Source organism: Heterodontus francisci, unplaced genomic scaffold (genome assembly GCF_036365525.1).
Source record: "Heterodontus francisci isolate sHetFra1 unplaced genomic scaffold, sHetFra1.hap1 HAP1_SCAFFOLD_101_1, whole genome shotgun sequence".
NCBI lineage: Eukaryota > Metazoa > Chordata > Chondrichthyes > Heterodontiformes > Heterodontidae > Heterodontus > Heterodontus francisci.
The window spans coordinates 2,636,961-2,659,167 of NW_027141025.1; positions in this window are offsets into that span (position 1 = coordinate 2,636,961).

Genomic DNA, 22,207 nt, shown 5'->3' on the forward strand with positions numbered 1-22,207 from the left:
TGACACTCTCTATCACTCTCTGACACTCTCTGACACTCTCTATCACTCTCTATCACTCTCTATCACTCTCTATCACTCTCTATCACTCTCTATCACTCTCTATCACTCTCTATCACTCTCTATCACTCTCAGTGATTGTCTGAGAGTGTCAGTGAGTGTCTGAGAGTGTCTGACACTCTCAGACACTCGCTTTCAATCTCTATCACTCTCTATCACTCTCTATCACTCTCTATCACTCTCTATCACTCTCAGACACTCACTGACAGTCTCTATCACTCTCTATCACTCTCTATCACTCTCTATCACTCTCTGACACTCTCTGACACTCTCTGACACTCTCTGACACTCTCTGACACTCTCTGACATCCTCTGACATCCTCTGACATCCTCTGACATCCTCTATCACTCTCTATCACTCTCTGTCACTCTCTGTCACTCTCTGTCACTCTCTGTCACTCTCTGTCACTCTCTGTCACTCTCTGTCACTCTCTGACACTCTCAGAGGCTCTCTATCACTCTCAATCACTCTCAATCACTCACTGTCACTCACTGTCACTCTCTGTCACTCTCTGTCACTCTCTGTCACTCTCTGTCACTCTCTGTCACTCTCTGTCACTCTCTAACTCTCTCTGTCACTCTCTGTCACTCTCTGTCACTCTCTGTCACTCTCTATCACTCTCAGACACTCTCTATCACTCTCTATCACTCTCTGACACTCTCTGACGCTCTCTGACGCTCTCTATCACTCTCTATCACTCTCTATCACTCTCTATCACTCTCTATCACTCTCTGACAATCTCTATCACTCTCTATCACTCTCTGACACTCTCTGACACTCGCTTTCAATCTCTATCACTCTCTATCACTCTCTATCACTCTCTATCACTCTCTATCACTCTCTATCACTCTCTGACACTCTCTGACACTCTCTGACACTCTCTGACACTCTCTGACATCCTCTGACATCCTCTGACATCCTCTGACATCCTCTATCACTCTCTATCACTCTCTGACACTCTCTGACACTCTCAGAGGCTCTCTATCACTCTCAATCACTCTCAATCACTCACTGTCACTCACTGTCACTCACTGTCACTCACTGTCACTCTCTGTCACTCACTGTCACTCTCTGTCACTCTCTGTCACTCACTGTCACTCTCTGTCACTCTCTGTCACTCTCTGTCACTCTCTGTCACTCTCTAACTCTCTCTGTCACTCTCTGTCACTCTCTGTCACTCTCTGTCACTCTCTGTCACTCTCTATCACTCTCTATCACTCTCTATCACTCTCTATCACTCTCTGACACTCTCTGACACTCTCTGACACTCTCTGACGCTCTCTGACGCTCTCTATCACTCTCTATCACTCTCTGTCACTCTCTGTCACTCTCTGTCACTCTCTGTCACTCTCTATCACTCTCTGTCACTCTCTGTCACTCTCTGTCACTCTCTGTCACTCTCTGTCACTCTCTATCACTCTCTATCACTCTCAGACACTCACGTTCACTCTCAGACACTCTCAGACACTCTCAGACACTCTCAGACACTCTCAGACACTCTCAGACACTCTCAGACACTCTCTATCACTCTCTATCACTCTCAAACACTCTCTATCACTCTCAAACACTCTCAAACACTCTCAAACACTCTCAAACACTCTCTATCACTCTCAGACACTCTCTATCACTCTCTATCACTCTCAGACACGCTCTATCACTCTCTGTCACTCTCTGTCACTCTCTGTCACTCTCTGTCACTCTCTGTCACTCTCTGACACTCTCTATCACTCTCTGACACTCTCTGTCACTCTCTATCACTCTCTGACACTCTCTATCACTCTCTGACACTCTCTATCACTCTCTGACACTCTCTATCACTCTCTATCACTCTCTGTCACTCTCTGTCACTCTCTGTCACTCTCTGTCACTCTCTGTCACTCTCTATCACTCTCTATCACTCTCTGTCACTCTCTGTCACTCTCTGTCACTCTCTGTCACTCTCAGACACTCTCAGACACTCTCAGACACTCTCTGTCACTCTCTGTCACTCTCTGTCACTCTCTGTCACTCTCTGTCACTCTCTGTCACTCTCTGTCACTCTCAGACACTCTCCGACACTCTCTGTCACTCTCAGACACTCTCCGACACTCTCTGACACTCTCTCTTACTCAATGACACTCTGTGACACTCTCTATCCCTCTCTATCACTCTATGACACTCTCTGACGCTCTCTATCACTCTCTATCACTCTCTATCACTCTCTATCACTCTCTATCACTCTCTATCACTCTCTGACACTCTCTATCACTCTCTGACACTCTCTGACACTCTCTGACACTCTCTGACACTCTCTGACACTCTCTATCACTCTCTATCACTCTCTATCACTCTCTATCACTCTCAGTGATTGTCTGAGAGTGTCAGTGAGTGTCTGAGAGTGTCTGACACTCTCAGACACTCGCTTTCAATCTCTATCACTCTCTATCACTCTCTATCACTCTCAGACACTCACTGACAGTCTCTATCACTCTCTATCACTCTCTATCACTCTCTATCACTCTCTGACACTCTCTGACACTCTCTGACATCCTCTGACATCCTCTGACATCCTCTGACATCCTCTATCACTCTCTATCACTCTCTGTCACTCTCTGTCACTCTCTGTCACTCTCTGACACTTTCTGATACTCTCTGACACTCTCAGAGGCTCTCTATCACTCTCAATCACTCTCAATCACTCACTGTCACTCACTGTCACTCTCTGTCACTCTCTGTCACTCTCTGTCACTCTCTGTCACTCTCTGTCACTCTCTAACTCTCTCTGTCACTCTCTGTCACTCTCTGTCACTCTCTGTCACTCTCTATCACTCTCAGACACTCTCTATCACTCTCTATCACTCTCTGACACTCTCTGACACTCTCTGACGCTCTCTATCACCCTCTATCACCCTCTATCACCCTCTATCACTCTCTATCACTCTCTATCACTCTCTATCACTCTCTGACAATCTCTATCACTCTCTATCACTCTCTGACACTCTCTGACACTCGCTTTCAATCTCTATCACTCTCTATCACTCTCTATCACTCTCTATCACTCTCTATCACTCTCTATCACTCTCTATCACTCTCTATCACTCTCTATCACTCTCTATCACTCTCAGACACTCACTGACAGTCTCTATCACTCTCTATCACTCTCTATCACTCTCTATCACTCTCTATCACTCTCTGACACTCTCTGACACTCTCTGACACTCTCTGACACTCTCTGACACTCTCTGACATCCTCTGACATCCTCTGACATCCTCTATCACTCTCTATCACTCTCTGACACTCTCTGACACTCTCAGAGGCTCTCTATCACTCTCAATCACTCTCAATCACTCACTGTCACTCACTGTCACTCACTGTCACTCACTGTCACTCTCTGTCACTCACTGTCACTCTCTGTCACTCTCTGTCACTCTCTGTCACTCTCTGTCACTCTCTGTCACTCACTGTCACTCTCTGTCACTCTCTGTCACTCTCTGTCACTCTCTGTCACTCTCTGTCACTCTCTATCACTCTCTATCACTCTCTATCACTCTCTATCACTCTCTGACACTCTCTGACACTCTCTGACGCTCTCTGACGCTCTCTATCACTCTCTATCACTCTCTGACGCTCACTATCACTCTCTATCACTCTGTGACACTCTCTATCACTCTCTATCACTCTGTGACACTCTCTATCACTCTCTATCACTCTCTATCACTCTGTGACACTCCCTGACACTCTCTCTCACTCTCTGACACTGTCTGACAGTCTCTATCACTCTCCATCATTCTCTGACACTCTCTGACACGCTCTCTTACTCAATGACACTCTGTGACACTCTCTATCCCTCTCTATCACTCTATGACACTCTCTGACGCTCTCTATCACTCTCTATCGCTCTCTGACACACTCTGACACACTCTGACACACTCTGACACACTCTGACACACTCTGACACTCTCTGACACACTCTGACACTCTCTGACACTCTCTGACACTCTCTGACACTCTCTGTCGCTCTCTGACACTCTCTGTCGCTCTCTATCACTCTCTGACAATCTATATCACTCTCTGACACTCTCTGACACTCTCTGACACTCTCTGACACTCTCTGACACTCTCTGACACTCTCTGACACTCTCTATCACTCTCTATCACTCTCTAACACTCTCTGTCACTCTCTGACGCTCTCTGACGATCTCTGACGCTCTCTGACGATCTATATCACTCTCTGACACTCTCTGACACTCTCAGAGGCTCTCTATCACTCTCTGACAATCTATATCACTCTCTGACACTCTCTGACACTCTCAGAGGCTCTCTATCACTCTCTATCACTCTCTATCACTCTCTATCACTCTCTATCACTCTCTGTCACTCTCTGTCACTCTCTGTCACTCTCAGAGGCTCTCTATCACTCTCAATCACTCTCAGACACTCTCAGACACTCTCAGACACTCTCAGACACTCTCAGACACTCTCAGACACTCTCAATCACTCTCAATCACTCTCAATCACTCTCAGACACTCTCAGACACTCTCAGACACTCTCAGACACTCTCAGACACTCTCAGACACTCTCAGACACTCTCAGACATTCTCTATCACTCTCTATCACTCTCTATCACTCTCTATCACTCTCTATCACTCTCTATCACTCTCTGTCACTCTCTGTCACTCTCTGTCACTCTCTGTCACTCTCTGTCACTCTCCATCACTCAATGACACACTCTGAAACTCTCTATCACTCTCTATCAAACTCTGACACTCGCTGTCACTCTCAGACACTCGCTGTCACTCTCAGACACTCGCTGACACTCGCTGACACTCGCTGACACTCTCTGACACTCTCTGACACTCTCTGACACTCTCTGACACTCTCTGACACTCTCTTTCGCTCTCTGACACTCTCTGACACTCGCTGTCACTCTCAGACAGTCTCTGTCAGTCTCAGACACTCTCTGTCAGTCTCAGACATTCTCTGACCCTCTCTATCACTCTCTGACCCTCTCTATCACTCTCTATCGCTCTCTATCACTCTCTATCACTCTCTATCACTCTCTATCACTCTCTGACACTCTCTGACCCTCTCTGACCCTCTCTGACCCTCTCTATCACTCTCTATCACTCTCTATCACTCTCTATCACTCTCTATCACTCTCTGACACTCTCTATCACTCAAAGACCCTCTGTGACACTCTCCATCACTCTCCATCACTCTCCATCACTCTCCATCAATCTCCATCACTCTCCATCACTCTCCATCACTCTCCATCACTCTCCATCACTCTCCATCACTCTCCATCACTCTCCATCTCTCTCCATCTCTCTCCGACACTCTCCGACACTCTCCGACACTCTCCGACACTCTCCGACACTCTCCGACACTCTCCGACACTCTCCGACACTCTCAGACACTCTCAGACACTCTCAGACACTCTCAGACACTCTCAGACACTCTCCATCACTCAATGACACTCTCAGACATTCTCTGTCACTGTCTATCACTCTCTATCACTCTCTGTCACTCTCTGTCACTCTCTGTCACTCTCTGTCACTCTCTGTCACTCTCCGACACTCTCCGACACTCTCCGACACACTCCGACACTCTCAGACACTCTCAGACACTCTCAGACACTCTCAGACACTCTCAGACACTCTCAGACACTCTATCTCACTCTCTGGCACTGTCTGACTCTCTCTATCACTCTCTATCATTCTCTGACACTCTCTGACACTCTCTAACACTCAATGACACTCTGTGACACTCTCTAACACTCTCTGACACTCTCTATCACTCTCTATCACTCTGTATCACTCTCTATCACTCTCTGACACTCTCTGACACTCTCTGACACTCTCTGACACTCTCCATCACTCAATGACACTCTCTGACACTCTCTGACACTCTCTGACACTCTCTGACACTCTCTATCACTCTCTGACACCCTCTGACGCCCTCTGACGCCCTCTGACGCCCTCTGACGCCCTCTGACGCCCTCTGACGCTCTCTGACGCTCTCTATCACTCTCTGACAATCTATATCACTCTCTATCACTCTCTATCACTCACTGACACACTCAGACACTCTCTATCACTCTCTGACACTCTCTGTCACTCTCTGTCACTCTCTGTCACTCTCTGACACTCTCTGTCACTCTTTGTCACTCTCTGTCACTCTCTGACACTCTCTGACACTCTCTGACACTCTCTATCACTCTCTATCACTCTCTGAGACACTCTGACACTCTCTGACACTCTCTGACACTCTCTGTCACTCGCTTTCACTCTCTGTCACTCTCTGACACTCTCTGACACTCTCTATCACTCTCTATCACTCTCTATCACTCTCTATCACTCTCTATCACTCTCTATCACTCTCTATCACTCTCTGACACTCTCTATCACTCTCTATCACTCTCTATCACTCTCTATCACTCTCTATCACTCTCTATCACTCTCTATCACTCTCTATCACTCTCTGACACTCACTGACACTCACTGACACTCTCTATCTCTCTCTGACACTCTCTATCTCTCTCTGACACTCTCTATCTCTCTCTGACACTCTCAATCGCTCTCTGACACTCTCTGACACTCTCCATCACTCAATGACACTCTCTGTCACTCTCTGTCACTCTCTGTCACTCTCTGTCACTCACTGTCACTCACTGTCACTCTCTGTCACTCTCTGTCACTCTCTGTCACTCTCTGTCACTCTCTGACACTCTCAGACACTCGCGTTCACTCTCTGTCACTCTCTGTCATTCTCAGACACTCTCAGACACTCGCGTTCACTCTCTGTCACTCTCTGTCACTCTCTGTCACTCTCAGACACTCTCAGACACTCGCGTTCACTCTCTGTCACTCTCTGTCACTCTCTGTCACTCTCTGTCACTCTCTGTCACTCTCTGTCACTCTCTGTCACTCTCTGTCACTCTCAGACACTCTCAGACACTCGCGTTCACTCTCTGTCACTCTCTGTCACTCTCTGTCACTCTCTGTCACTCTCTGTCACTCTCTGTCACTCTCTGTCACTCTCAGACACTCTCAGACACTCTCAGACACTCTCAGACACTCTCTGTCACTCTCTATCACTCTCTATCACTCTCTATCACTCTCTATCACTCTCTATCACTCTCTGACACTCTCTGACACTCTCTATCACTCTCTATCACTCTCTATCACTCTCTATCACTCGCGTTCACTCTCTATCACTCGCGTTCACTCTCAGACACTCTCAGAAACTCTCTGTCACTCTCTATCACTCTCTGACACTCTCTGACACTCTCTATCACTCTCTATCACTCTCTATCACTCTCTATCACTCTCTATCACTCTCTATCACTCTCTGTCACTCTCTATCACTCTCTGTCACTCTCTTACACTCAGACACTCGCGTTCACTCTCTGTCACTCTCAGACACTCTCTATCACTGTCTGACACTCTCTATCACTCACTGACACTCTCAGACACTCTCTATCACTCTCTATCACTCTCTGTCACTCTCTGTCACTCTCTGTCACTCTCTGTCACTCTCTGTCACTCACAGAAACTCTCTATCACTCTCTATCACTCTCTATCACTCTCTATCACTCTCTGTCACTCTCTGTCACTCTCTGTCACTCTCTGTCACTCTCTGTCACTCTCTGTCACTCTCTGACACTCTCTGTCACTCTCTGTCACTCTCTGACACTCTCTGACACTCTCAGACACTCGCGTTCACTCTCTGTCACTCTCTGTCACTCTCTGTCACTCTCAGACACTCTCTGTCACTCTCTGACACTCTCTGACACTCTCTGTCACTCTCTGTCACTCTCTGACACTCTCTGTCACTCTCTGTCACTCTCTGTCACTCTCTGTCACTCTCTGTCACTCTCTGACACTCTCTGACACTCTCTGTCACTCTCTGTCACTCTCTGACACTCTCTGACACTCTCAGACACTCGCGTTCACTCTCTGTCACTCTCTGTCACTCTCTGTCACTCTCAGACACTCTCAGACACTCTCAGACACTCGCGTTCACTCTCTGTCACTCTCTGTCACTCTCTGTCACTCTCTGTCACTCTCTGTCACTCTCTGTCACTCTCAGACACTCTCAGACACTCTCAGACACTCGCGTTCACTCTCTGTCACTCTCTGTCACTCTCTGTCACTCTCTGTCACTCTCAGACACTCTCAGACACTCGCGTTCACTCTCTGTCACTCTCTGTCACTCTCTGTCACTCTCTGTCACTCTCTGTCACTCTCTGTCACTCTCAGACACTCTCAGACACTCTCAGACACTCTCTATCACTCTCTGACACTCTCTGACACTCTCTATCACTCTCTATCACTCTCTATCACTCTCTATCACTCTCTATCACTCGCGTTCACTCTCTATCACTCGCGTTCACTCTCTATCACTCGCGTTCACTCTCTATCACTCGCGTTCACTCTCTATCACTCGCGTTCACTCACTGACACTCTCAGACACTCTCTATCACTCTCTATCACTCTCTGTCACTCTCTGTCACTCTCTATCACTCTCTGTCACTCTCTGTCACTCTCTGTCACTCTCTGTCACTCTCTGTCACTCTCTGTCACTCTCTGTCACTCTCTGTCACTCACAGAAACTCTCTATCACTCTCTGTCACTCTCTGTCACTCTCTGTCACTCTCTGTCACTCTCTGTCACTCTCTGACACTCTCTGTCACTCTCTATCACTCTCTATCACTCTCTGTCACTCTCTATCACTCTCTATCACTCTCTATCACTCTCTATCACTCTCTATCACTCTCTATCACTCGCGTACACTCGCGTTCACTCGCGTTCACTCGCGTTCACTCTCAGACACTCTCAAACACTCCCTATCACTCTCAGACACTCTCTATCACTCTCAGACACTCTCTATCACTCTCAGACACTCTCTATCACTCTCAGACACTCTCTATCACTCTCAGACAATCTCTATCACTCTCAGACACGCTCTATCACTCTCTGTCACTCTCTGTCACTCTCTGTCACTCTCTATCACTCTCTGTCACTCTCTGTCACTCTCTGTCACACTCTGTCACTCTCTGTCACTCTCTGTCACTCTCTGTCACTCTCTGACACTCTCTATCACTCTCTGACACTCTCTGTCACTCTCTATCACTCTCTGACACTCTCTATCACTCTCTGACACTCTCTATCACTCTCTGACACTCTCTGTCACTCTCTATCACTCTCTGACACTCTCTGTCACTCTCTGTCACTCTCTGTCACTCTCTGTCACTCTCTGTCACTCTCTGTCACTCTCTGTCACTCTCAGACACTCTCAGACACTCTCAGACACTCTCAGACACTCTCTGTCACTCTCTGTCACTCTCTATCACTCGCGTTCACTCGCGTTCACTCGCATTCACTCTCAGACACTCTCAGACACTCTCAGAAACTCTCTGTCACTCTCTATCACTCTCTGACACTCTCTATCACTCTCTATCACTCTCTATCACTCTCTGACACTCTCTGACACTCTCTGACACTCTCTGTCACTCTCTGTCACTCTATGTCACTCTCTGTCACTCTCTATCACTCTCTATCACTCTCTATCACTCTCTATCACTCTCTGTCACTCTCTGTCACTCTCTGTCACTCTCTATCACTCTCTGTCACTCTCTGTCACTCTCTATCACTCTCTATCACTCTCTGTCACTCTCTGTCACTCTCTGTCACTCTCTGTCACTCTCTGTCACTCTCTATCACTCTCTGTCAATCTCTGTCACTCTCTGTCACTCTCTGTCACTCTCTGTCACTCTCTATCACTCTCTATCACTCTCAGACACTCACGTTCACTCTCAGACACTCTCAGACACTCTCAGACACTCTCAGACACTCTCAGACACTCTCAGACACTCTCAGACACTCTCTATCACTCTCAGACACTCTCTATCACTCTCAAACACTCTCTATCACTCTCTATCACTCGCGTTCACTCTCTATCACTCGCGTTCACTCTCAAACACTCTCTATCACTCTCAGACACTCTCTATCACTCTCAGACACTCTCTATCACTCTCAGACACGCTCTATCACTCTCTGTCACTCTCTGTCAATCTCTGTCACTCTCTGTCACTCTCTGTCACTCTCTGTCACTCTCTGTCACTCTCTGTCACACTCTGTCACACTCTGTCACTCTCTGTCACTCTCTGTCACTCTCTGTCACTCTCTGTCACTCTCTGACACTCTCTGACACTCTCTGTCACTCTCTATCACTCTCTGACACTCTCTATCACTCTCTGACACTCTCTGACACTCTCTGACACTCTCTGACACTCTCTGTCACTCTCTGTCACTCTCTGTCACTCTATGTCACTCTCTGTCACTCTCTGTCACTCTCTATCACTCTCTATCACTCTCTGTCACTCTCTGTCACTCTCTATCACTCTCTGTCACTCTCTGTCACTCTCTGTCACTCTCTGTCACTCTCTGTCACTCTCTATCACTCTCTGTCACTCTCTGTCACTCTCTGTCACTCTCTGTCACTCTCTGTCACTCTCTGTCACTCTCTATCACTCTCTGTCACTCTCTGTCACTCTCTGTCACTCTCTGTCACTCTCTGTCACTCTCTGTCACTCTCAGACACTCACGTTCACTCTCAGACACTCTCAGACACTCTCAGACACTCTCAGACACTCTCAGACACTCTCAGACACTCTCAGACACTCTCAGACACTCTCTATCACTCTCAAACACTCTCTATCACTCTCTGTCACTCTCTGTCACTCTCTGACACTCTCTGTCACTCTCTATCACTCTCTGACACTCTCTATCACTCTCAAACACTCTCTATCACTCTCTGTCACTCTCTGTCACTCTCTGACACTCTCTGTCACTCTCTGTCACTCTCTATCACTCTCTGTCACTCTCTGTCACTCTCTGTCACTCTCAGACACTCTCAGACACTCTCAGACACTCTCAGACACTCTCAGACACTCTCTGTCACTCTCTGTCACTCTCAGACACTCTCCGACACTCTCTATCACTCTCTGACACTCTCTGACACTCTCTCTTACTCAATGACACTCTGTGACACTCTCTATCCCTCTCTATCACTCTATGACACTCTCTGACGCTCTCTATCACTCTCTATCACTCTCTATCACTCTCTATCACTCTCTATCACTCTCTATCACTCTCTATCACTCTCTATCACTCTCTATCACTCTCTATCACTCTCTATCACTCTCAGTGATTGTCTGAGAGTGTCAGTGAGTGTCTGAGAGTGCCTGACACTCTCAGACACTCGCTTTCAATCTCTATCACTCTCTATCACTCTCTATCACTCTCTATCACTCTCAGACACTCACTGACAGTCTCTATCACTCTCTATCACTCTCTATCACTCTCTATCACTCTCTATCACTCTCTGACACTCTCTGACACTCTCTGACACTCTCTGACACTCTCTGACACTCTCTGACACTCTCTGACACTCTCTGACATCCTCTGACATCCTCTGACATCCTCTGACATCCTCTGACATCCTCTATCACTCTCTATCACTCTCTGTCACTCTCTGTCACTCTCTGTCACTCTCTGACACTCTCTGATACTCTCTGACACTCTCAGAGGCTCTCTATCACTCTCAATCACTCTCAATCACTCACTGTCACTCACTGTCACTCACTGTCACTCTCTGTCACTCTCTGTCACTCTCTGTCACTCTCTGTCACTCTCTGTCACTCTCTAACTCTCTCTGTCACTCTCTGTCACTCTCTGTCACTCTCTGTCACTCTCTGTCACTCTCTGTCACTCTCTGTCACTCTCTGTCACTCTCTGACACTCTCTGACACTCTCTGACACTCTCAGAGGCTCTCTATCACTCTCAATCACTCTCAATCACTCACTGTCACGCACTGTCACTCACTGTCACTCTCTGTCACTCTCTGTCACTCTCTGTCACTCTCTGTCACTCTCTAACTCTCTCTGTCACTCTCTGTCACTCTCTGTCACTCTCTGTCACTCTCTGTCACTCTCTGTCACTCTCTGTCACTCTCTGTCACTCTCTGTCACTCTCTATCACTCTCAGACACTCTCTATCACTCACTGACACTCTCTGACACTCTATCACTCTCTGACACTCTATCACTCTCTGACACTCTATCACTCTCTGACACTCTATCACTCTCTGACACTCTATCACTCTCTGACACTCTATCACTCTCTGACACTCTATCACTCTCTGACACTCTATCACTCTCTGACACTCTCTGACACTCTCTGACACTCTCTGACACTCTCCGACGCTCTCTATCACTCTCTGACGCTCACTATCACTCTCTATCACTCTGTGACACTCTCTATCACTCTCTATCACTCTGTGACACTCTCTATCACTCTCTATCACTCTGTGACACTCCCTGACACTCTCTCTCACTCTCTGACACTGTCTGACACTCTCAGAGGCTCTCTATCACACTCTGACAATCTATATCACTCTCTGACACTCTCTGACACTCTCTATCACTCTCTATCACTCTCAATCACTCTCAGACACTCTCTATCACTCTCTATCACTCTCTATCACTCTCAATCACTCTCAATCACTCTCAATCACTCTCAGACACTCTCAGACACTCTCAGACACTCTCAGACACTCTCAGACACTCTCAGACACTCTCTATCACTCTCTATCACTCTCTATCACTCACTGACACTCACTGACACTCACTGACACTCACTGACACTCTCTGACACTCTCTATCACTCTCTATCACTCTCTATCACTCTCTATCACTCTCTGACACTCTCTGACACTCTCTGACACTCTCAGAGGCTCTCGATCACTCTCTTTCACTCACTGACACTCTCTATCACTCTCTATCACTCTCTATCACTCTCTATCACTCTCTATCACTCTCTGACACTCTCTATCACTCTCTATCACTCTCTCTGTCACTCTCTATCACTCTCTATCACTCTCTGACACTCTCTGACACTCTCTATCACTCTCTGACACTCTCTGACACTCTCTGACACTCTCTGACACTCTCTGACACTCTCTGACACTCTCTATCACTCTCTATCACTCTCTATCACTCTCTGACACTCTCTGACACTCTCTATCACTCTCTGACACTCTCCATCACTCAATGACACACTCTGACACACTCTGACACTCTCTATCACTCTCTATAAATCTCTATAAATCTCTATCACTCTCTATCACTCTCTATCACTCTCTGACACTCTCTGACACTCTCTGACGCACTCTGACGCACTCTGACGCACTCTGACGCACTCTGACGCTCACTGACGCTCACTGACGCTCTCTGACGCTCTCTGACGCTCTCTGACGCTCTCTGACGCTCTCTGACGCTCTCTGACAATCTATATCACTCTCTGACACTCTCAGAGGCTCTCTATCACTCTCAGACACTCTCAGACACTCTCAGACACTCTCAGACACTCTCAGACACTCTCAGACACTCTCAGACACTCTCCATCACTCTCAGACACTCTCCATCACTCAATGACACTCTCAGACATTCTCTGTCACTGTCTATCACTCTCTATCACTCTCTATCACTCTCTGTCACTCTCTGTCACTCTTTGTCACTCTCTGTCACTCTCTGTCACTCTCTGTCACTGTCTGACACTCTCCATCACTCAATGACACACTCTGAAACTCTCTATCACTCTCTATCAAACTCTGACACTCGCTGTCACGCTCAGACACTCGCTGTCACGCTCAGACACTCGCTGTCACTCTCAGACACTCTCAGACACTCTCTGACACTCTCTGACACTCTCTGACACTCTCTGACACTCTCTTTCGCTCTCTGACACTCTCTTTCGCTCTCTGACACTCTCTGACACTCGCTGTCACTCTCAGACAGTCTCTGTCAGTCTCAGACACTCTCTGTCAGTCTCAGACATTCTCTGACCCTCTCTATCACTCTCTGACCCTCTCTATCACTCTCTGACCCTCTCTATCACTCTCTATCACTCTCTATCACTCTCTATCACTCTCTATCACTCTCTATCACTCTCTGACACTCTCTGACACTCTCTATCACTCTCTATCACTCTCTATCACTCTCTATCACTCTCTATCACTCTCTATCACTCTCTGACACTCTCCATCACTCTCCATCACTCTCCATCACTCTCCATCACTCTCCATCACTCTCCATCACTCTCCGACACACTCCGACGCACTCCGACGCACTCCGACACACTCCGACACACTCCGACACACTCCGACACACTCCGACACACTCCGACACACTCCGACACACTCCGACACACTCCGACACTCTCAGACACTCTCAGACGCTCTCAGACACTCTCAGACACTCTCAGACACTCTCAGACACTCTCAGACACTCTATCTCACTCTCTGGCACTGTCTGACTCTCTCTATCACTCTCTATCATTCTCTGACACTCTCTCTTACTCAATGACACTCTGTGACATTCTCTATCCCTCTCTGACACTCTCTAACACTCTCTGACACTCTCTGACACTCTCTGACACTCTCTGACACTCTCTGACGCTCTCTGACACTCTCTGACACTCTCTGACACTCTCCATCACTCTCTATCACCCTCTGACACCCTCTGACACCCTCTGACACCCTCTGACACCCTCTGACACTCTCTGACGCTCTCTGACGCCCTCTGACGCCCTCTGACGCCCTCTGACGCCCTCTGACGCTCTCTGACGCTCTCTGACGCTCTCTATCACTCACTGACACACTCAGACACTCTCTATCACTCTCTGACACTCACTGACACTCTCAGACACTCGCTTTCACTCTCTGTCACTCTCTGTCACTCTCTGACACTCTCTGTCACTCTCTGTCACTCTCTGACACTCTCTGACACTCTCTGACACTCTTTATCACTCTCTATCACTCTCTATCACTCTCTGAGACACTCTGACACTCTCTGACACTCTCTGACACTCTCTGTCACTCGCTTTCACTCTCTGTCACTCTCTGTCACTCTCTGTCACTCTCTGACACTCTCTGACACTCTCTGACACTCTCTGACACTCTCTATCACTCTCTATCACTCTCTATCACTCTCTATCACTCTCTATCACTCTCTGACACTCTCTGACACTCTCTGACACTCTCTATCACTCTCTATCACTCTCTATCACTCTCTATCACTCTCTATCACTCTCTATCACTCTCTATCACTCTCTATCACTCTCTATCACTCTCTATCACTCTCTGACACTCTCTGACACTCTCTATCTCTCTCTGACACTCTCTATCTCTCTCTGACACTCTCTATCTCTCTCTGACACTCTCAATCGCTCTCTGACACTCTCTGACACTCTCTGACACTCTCCATCACTCAATGACACTCTCTGACACTCTCCATCACTCAATGACACTCTCAGACACTCTCAGACACTCTCAGACACTCTCAGACACTCTCAGACACTCTATCTCACTCTCTGGCACTGTCTGACTCTCTCTATCACTCTCTATCATTCTCTGACACTCTCTCTTACTCAATGACACTCTGTGACATTCTCTATCCCTCTCTGACACTCTCTAACACTCTCTGACACTCTCTAACACTCTCTAACACTCTCTGACACTCTCTAACACTCTCTGACACTCTCTGACACTCTCTGACACTCTGTGACGCTCTCTGACACTCTCTGACACTCTCTGACACTCTCCATCACTCTCTATCACCCTCTGACACCCTCTGACACCCTCTGACACTCTCTGACACTCTCTGACGCTCTCTGACGCCCTCTGACGCCCTCTGACGCCCTCTGACGCCCTCTGACGCCCTCTGACGCCCTCTGACGCTCTCTGACGCTCTCTGACGCTCTCTATCACTCACTGACACACTCAGACACTCTCTATCACTCTCTGACACTCACTGACACTCTCAGACACTCGCTTTCACTCTCTGTCACTCTCTGTCACTCTCTGACACTCTCTGTCACTCTCTGTCACTCTCTGTCACTCTCTGACACTCTCTGACACTCTCTGACACTCTTTATCACTCTCTATCACTCTCTATCACTCTCTGAGACACTCTGGCACTCTCTGACACTCTCTGACACTCTCTGTCACTCGCTTTCACTCTCTGTCACTCTCTGTCACTCTCTGTCACTCTCTGACACTCTCTGACACTCTCTGACACTCTCTATCACTCTCTATCACTCTCTATCACTCTCTATCACTCTCTATCACTCTCTGACACTCTCTGACACTCTCTATCACTCTCTATCACTCTCTATCACTCTCTATCACTCTCTGACACTCTCTGACACTCTCTGACACTCTCTGACACTCTCTGACACTCTCTGACACTCTCTATCTCTCACTGACACTCTCTATCTCTCTCTGACACTCTCTATCTCTCTCTGACACTCTCTATCTCTCTCTGACACTCTCAATCGCTCTCTGACACTCTCTGACACTCTCTGACACTCTCCATCACTCAATGACACTCTCTGACACTCTCCATCACTCAATGACACTCTCTGACACTCTCTGACACTCTCTATCACTCTCTATCACTCTCTATCACTCTCTATCACTCTCTATCACTCTCTATCACTCTCTGACACTCACTGACACTCACTGACACTCACTGACACTCACTGACACTCACTGACACTCACTGACACTCACTGACACTCTTTATCTCTCTCTGACACTCTCTATCTCTCTCTGACACTCTCAGACACTCGCGTTCACTCTCTGTCACTCTCTGTCACTCTCTATCACTCTCTATCACTCTCTGTCACTCTCTGTCACTCTCTGTCACTCTCTGTCACTCTCTATCACTCTCTGTCACTCTCTGTCACTCTCTGACACTCTCTGACACTCTCAGACACTCGCGTTCACTCTCTGTCACTCTCTGTCACTCTCAGACACTCTCAGACACTCGCGTTCACTCTCTGTCACTCTCTGTCACTCTCTGTCACTCTCAGACACTCTCAGACACTCGCGTTCACTCTCTGTCACTCTCTGTCACTCTCAGACACTCTCAGACACTCGCGTTCACTCTCTGTCACTCTCTGTCACTCTCTGTCACTCTCTGACACTCTCTGACACTCTCTATCACTCTCTATCACTCTCTATCACTCTCTATCACTCTCTATCACTCTCTGTCACTCTCTATCACTCTCTGTCACTCTCTTACACTCAGACACTCGCGTTCACTCTCTATCACTCTCTGTCACTCTCTTACACTCAGACACTCGCGTTCACTCTCTGTCACTCTCAGACACTCTCTATCACTGTCTGACACTCTCTATCACTGTCTGACACTCTCTATCACTCACTGACACTCTCAGACACTCTCAGACACTCTCAGACACTCTCAGACACTCTCAGACACTCTCAGACACTCTCTATCACTCTCTATCACTCTCTATCACTCTCTATCACTCTCTGTCACTCTCTGTCACTCTCTGTCACTCTCTGTCACTCTTTGTCACTCACAGACACTCTCTGTCACTCTCTATCACTCTCTGTCACTCTCTGTCACTCTCTATCACTCTCTATCACTCTCTATCACTCTCTATCACTCTCTGTCACTCTCTGTCACTCTCTATCACTCTCTGTCACTCTCTATCACTCTCTGTCACTCTCTGTCACTCTCTGTCACTCTCTGTCACTCTCTGTCACTCTCTGTCACTCACAGACACTCTCTATCACTCACAGACACTCTCTATCACTCTCTATCACTCTCTATCACTCTCTATCACTCTCTATCACTCTCTATCACTCTCTGCAACTCTCTATCACTCTCTGTCACTCTCTATCACTCTCTGTCACTCTCTATCACTCTCTATCACTCTCTATCACTCTCTATCACTCTCTGTCACTCTCTGTCACTCTCTGTCACTCTCTGTCACTCTCTGTCACTCTCTGTCACTCTCTGTCACTCACAGACACGCTCTATCACTCTTTATCACTCTCTATCACTCTCTATCACTCTCTATCACTCTCTGTCACTCTCTGTCACTCTCTGTCACTCTCTGTCACTCTCTGTCACTCTCTGTCACTCTCTGTCACTCTCAGACACTCTCTATCACTCTCTATCACTCTCTGTCACTCTCTGTCACTCTCTGTCACTCTCTATCACTCTCGTTCACTCTCAGACACTCACGTTCACTCTCAAACACTCTCAAACACTCTCAAACACTCTCAAACACTCTCAAACACTCTCAAACACTCTCTATCACTCTCAGACACTCTCTATCACTCTCAGAAACTCTCTATCACTCTCAGACACTCTCTATCAATCTCAGACACGCTCTCTCACTCTCTGTCACTCTCTGTCACTCTCTGTCACTCTCTGTCACTCTCTGTCACTCTCTGACACTCTCTGTCACTCTCTGACACTCTCTGTCACTCTCTATCACTCTCTGACACTCTCTGACACTCTCTGTCACTCTCTGTCACTCTCTGTCACTCTCTGACACTCTCTGTCACTCTCTGTCACTCTCTGTCACTCTCTGTCACTCTCAGACACTCTCTGGCACTCTCTGACACTCTCTGTCACTCTCTGTCACTCTCTGTCACTCTCTGTCACTCTCTGTCACTCTCTGTCACTCTCAGAAACTCTCTATCACTCTCAGACACTCTCTATCACTCTCAGACACTCTCTATCACTCTCTGACACTCTCTGTCACTCTCTGTCACTCTCTATCACTCTCTGACACTCTCTATCACTCTCTATCACTCTCTGTCACTCTCTGTCACTCTCTGTCACTCTCTGTCACTCTCTGTCACTCTCTGTCACTCTCAGACACTCTCTGTCACTCTCTGTCACTCTCTGTCACTCTCTGTCACTCTCTGTCACTCTCAGACACTCTCTGTCACTCTCTGTCACTCTCTGTCACTCTCTGTCACTCTCTGTCACTCTCTGTCACTCTCAGACACTCACAGACACTCTCAGACACTCTCTATCACTCTCTGTCACTCTCTGTCACTCTCTGTCACTCTCTGTCACTCTCTGTCACTCTCTGTCACTCTCAGACACTCTCAGACACTCACAGACACTCACAGACACTCTCTATCACTCACAGACACTCTCTATCACTCTCAGACACTCTCTATCACTCTCTGTCACTCTCTGTCACTCTCTATCACTCTCTATCACTCTCTGACACTCTCTATCACTCTCTAACACTCTCTGTCACTCTCTGTCACTCTCTGACACTCTCTGACACTCTCTGACACTCTCTGACACTCTCTATCACTCTCTATCACTCTCTATCACTCTCTATCACTCTCTATCACTCTCTATCACTCTCTATCACTCTCTATCACTCTCTATCACTCTCTATCACTCTCAGACACTCGCGTTCACTCTCTGTCACTCTCTGACACTCTCTATCACTCTCTATCACTCTCTATCACTCTCTGTCACTCTCTGTCACTCTCTATCACTCTCTGACACTCTCTGACACTCTCTGTCACTCTCTGTCACTCTCTGTCACTCTCTGACACTCTCTGTCACTCTCTGTCACTCTCTGTCACTCTCTGTCACTCTCAGACACTCTCTGGCACTCTCTGACACTCTCTGTCACTCTCTGTCACTCTCTGTCACTCTCTGTCACTCTCTGTCACTCTCTGTCACTCTCAGAAACTCTCTATCACTCTCAGACACTCTCTATCACTCTCAGACACTCTCTATCACTCTCTGACACTCTCTGTCACTCTCTGTCACTCTCTATCACTCTCTGACACTCTCTATCACTCTCTATCACTCTCTGTCACTCTCTGTCACTCTCTGTCACTCTCTGTCACTCTCTGTCACTCTCTGTCACTCTCAGACACTCTCTGTCACTCTCTGTCACTCTCTGTCACTCTCTGTCACTCTCTGTCACTCTCTGTCACTCTCTGTCACTCTCAGACACTCTCTGTCACTCTCTGTCACTCTCTGTCACTCTCTGTCACTCTCTGTCACTCTCTGTCACTCTCTGTCACTCTCAGACACTCACAGACACTCTCAGACACTCTCTATCACTCTCTGTCACTCTCTGTCACTCTCTGTCACTCTCTGTCACTCTCTGTCACTCTCTGTCACTCTCTGTCACTCTCAGACACTCACAGACACTCACAGACACTCTCTATCACTCACAGACACTCTCTATCACTCTCAGACACTCTCTATCACTCTCTGTCACTCTCTGTCACTCTCTATCACTCTCTATCACTCTCTGACACTCTCTATCACTCTCTAACACTCTCTGTCACTCTCTGTCACTCTCTGACACTCTCTGACACTCTCTGACACTCTCTATCACTCTCTATCACTCTCTATCACTCTCTATCACTCTCTATCACTCTCTATCACTCTCTATCACTCTCTATCACTCTCTATCACTCTCTATCACTCTCAGACACTCGCGTTCACTCTCTGTCACTCTCTGACACTCTCTATCACTCTCTATCACTCTCTATCACTCTCTATCACTCTCTATCACTCTCTATCACTCTCTATCACTCTCAGACACTCGCGTTCCCTCTCTGTCACTCTCTGACACGCTTTATCACTCTCGGACTCTCTCAGACGCTCTCTATGACTCTCTGACACTCACTGACACTCTCTGAAACTCTCAATCGCTCTCTGAAAGTCTCTGACACACTCAATCACTCTCTACCACTCTCTGAAGCACTCTGACACTCTCTGACACTCTCAGACATTCTCTGTCACTCTCTATCACTCTCTGACTCACTGACACTCTCTGTCACTCTCAGACACTCTCTGTCACTCTCAGACACTCTCTGTCACTCTCAGACACTCTCTATCACTCACAGACACTCACAGACACTCACAGACACTCACAGACACTCACAGACACTCTCAGACACTCTCAGACACTCACAGACACTCACAGACACTCTCTGTCACTCTCTGTCACTCTCAGACACTCTCTGTCACTCTCAGACACTCTCTGTCACTCTCTGTCACTCTCTGTCACTCTCTGTCACTCTCAGACACTCTCAGACACTCTCAGACACTCTCAGACACTCTCTATCACTCTCAGACACTCTCTATCACTCTCTATCACTCTCTATCACTCTCTATCACTCTCTATCACTCTCTATCACTCTCTGACACTCTCTGACACTCTCTGACACTCTCTGACACTCTCTGTCACTCTCTGTCACTCTCTGTCACTCTCTGTCACTCTCTGTCACTCTCAGACACTCTCTGTCACTCTCAGACACTCAGACACTCTCAGACACTCTCAGACACTCTCTATCACTCTCTGACACTCTCTATCACTCTCTGTCACACTCTGACACTCTCTGTCACTCTCTGTCACTCTCTGTCACACTCTGACACTCTCAGACACTCTCAGACACTCTCTGTCACTCTCTGTCACTCTCTGTCACTCTCTGACACTCTCTGACACTCTCTTTCGTTCTCTGACACTTTCTGACACTTTCTGACACTCTCAGACACTCTCAGACACTCTCAGACACTCTCAGACACTCTCTATCACTCTCTATCACTCTCTATCACTCTCTGACACTCTCTGACACTCTCTGACACTCTCTGTCACTCTCTGACACTCTCTGTCACTCTCTGTCACTCTCTATCACTCTCTGACACTCTCTGACACTCTCTATCACTCTCTGACACTCTCTTTCGTTCTCTGACACTTTCTGACACTCTCAGACACTCTCTATCACTCTCTATCACTCTCTATCACTCTCTATCACTCTCTATCACTCTCTGACACTCTCTATCACTCTCAGACACTCTCAGACACTCTCAGACACTCTCAGACACTCTCAGACACTCTCAGACACTCTCTTTCGTTCTCTGACACTTGCTGACACTCTCAGACACTCTCTATCACTCTCTATCACTCTCTGACACTCTCTATCACTCTCTGACACTCTCTGACACTCTCTATCACTCTCTGACACTCTCTGACACACTCTGACACACTCTGACACTCTCAGACACTCTCAGACACTCTCAGACACTCTCAGACACTCTCAGACACTCTCTGACACTCTCTATCACTCTCTATCACTCTCAGACACTCGCGTTCACTCTCTGACACTCTCTGTCACTCTCTGACACTCTCTGACACTCTCTGTCACTCTCTGTCACTCTCTGACACTCTCTGACACTCTCTGACACTCTCTGACACTCTCTGACACTCTCTATCACTCTCAGACACTCGCG